Source organism: Crocodylus porosus, unplaced genomic scaffold (genome assembly GCF_001723895.1).
Source record: "Crocodylus porosus isolate Cpor-Errol unplaced genomic scaffold, CroPor_comp1, whole genome shotgun sequence".
Taxonomy (NCBI): domain Eukaryota; kingdom Metazoa; phylum Chordata; order Crocodylia; family Crocodylidae; genus Crocodylus; species Crocodylus porosus.
The window spans coordinates 26,282,532-26,284,280 of record NW_017728943.1 but is presented as its reverse complement, the minus strand read 5'-3'; positions in this window follow the sequence as shown (position 1 = coordinate 26,284,280).

Below are 1,749 nucleotides of genomic sequence, written 5' to 3'. Positions count from 1 at the left end.
GGGGTGGACTGCAGCTGCAGGGTGGAGCCAGAACTGGAGCTGCACGAAGCTCTTATCAGGGGTGGGCTCATCGGGGTGGGAGGAGGCTGCAGCCACCCCAGATTTCACTGGAGCGCCACTGCCAGCCGTGCACCACCTGGCACAGCCCTGGCTCAATGCCCTGCCTCCACCCAAGCGCTGGGAAATGCCAGGGCTGTGTCAGGGCAGGGCTGGGAGTGGAGCTGTGGCAAAATCTGGGGTGGCTGGAGCCCGCTCTGAGCCCAGTCCCTGGCGAGAAGAGCTCTGCACAGTGCCAGCTGCACCCCGCAGCTCCAGCCTGCCCCATGCCACGCAGATCCGAGGGCACACGTCCTGTGCGCCCCCTGGACAGCACCTGCCCCTACCCCCTCCCTCACCACAGGGGGCATTGTTCTGCCCCACCACACCCCTCCTCTCCCCCCACCCTTCCACCACACCAGACTTACCACCTGATAGCAGCTGTATTGTATAGGTATGGGCCAATATGTATCTTTAAATATCAACTATTGGTATTGGCCCCCAAAATCTCTTTTGGTGCACCCTGACTATTTAGCTCCTGCTCTGCTGAGCTGATGTACAAGGGCTTTGGAAGAGGGCATACAACTCTATGGGGAATGCACAGTTGCTTATACTCCATGCAAGAGGGTCTCCCCAGGAAGAAGTACATGATGGTTTGGCATGCTAGACCTGAACTGGGCATAGTCACTAACTCCGCATCATCATTGTGCCTTTTAATTGGCACGTCATCACAGATAATGTAACAGCCTCATATGTTACAGGAGGTTTTTTTTAGAGGTCAGCTGTAATGGTCTGGGGCTATAGCTCAGATGGTAGGTATGTGGGAGAGATGAGCCAGAACCTGGGATCATGGATGAATGCACACAGGCAATCCATCAAAAACAGAAACACACATTTGCCTGTAGAGCCACATATCTCCCACAATGACCACTCTGACAGATCTCTCAGTCCTTACATTTAAAGGAAGTTCACAAAACACCTTCAAAAGATGTACCCATGAACTCAACTTTATCACCACTCTGGAGAGTAAAAATCATGGACTGAACAGAGGCATGAGCCATCTGTCACTGGGGGCTGACCAGGGTCAGATGCATCGCTTCCATCAGGGCAGGGCAGGATGAAATGCTCTGTGCTTCTCCACAGGGGAGTTTACAGAGCCTGGCACAGGGCATGGAGTGGAGAGTGCCCAGGGTACAGTGGGGGGGAAAGAAAGAATGGGAACCGGTTGTGCAATGCCAGTAGACTCAAGATGGGGGGGGGGGTGCATCATATCCACAGGCTCTGCTGATGGGTTAGACAGTGCCTATGGCTCAGAAGAGGTAGGGTCTGCAATGGGGGGGCAGCATACAGCAGTGGGGAGGCACTGGCATCCATGCAGTGCAAGCAGCACTGTGCGCTGTGCACAGTGCCCTTTCCGAGGCAGCAGAAGCGTGGCGGGACCCAAGGTGCGGGGGGCTGCCCGGCAGTGGGGAGCGCTGCGCCCCCGCGCTGGGGAAGGCAGGTCTGGGGCGCGCTGTCCGGGGGGAGGGGGGGCGGTGCCCGGCACAGCCCTGCTCGGGGGCAGCAGCCAGGCTCGCCGCGCGCCGGCGGCAGGAGCGGGGGCCGGGGGCGAGCTGGCCTCACCTCTCCGAACGAGGCTGTCGAGGTCGCGGTCGACGCCCAGGTAGTAGCACTTCCTCCAGAGCCCGGCGTGGGTGGCGAAGAGCGGGCGGG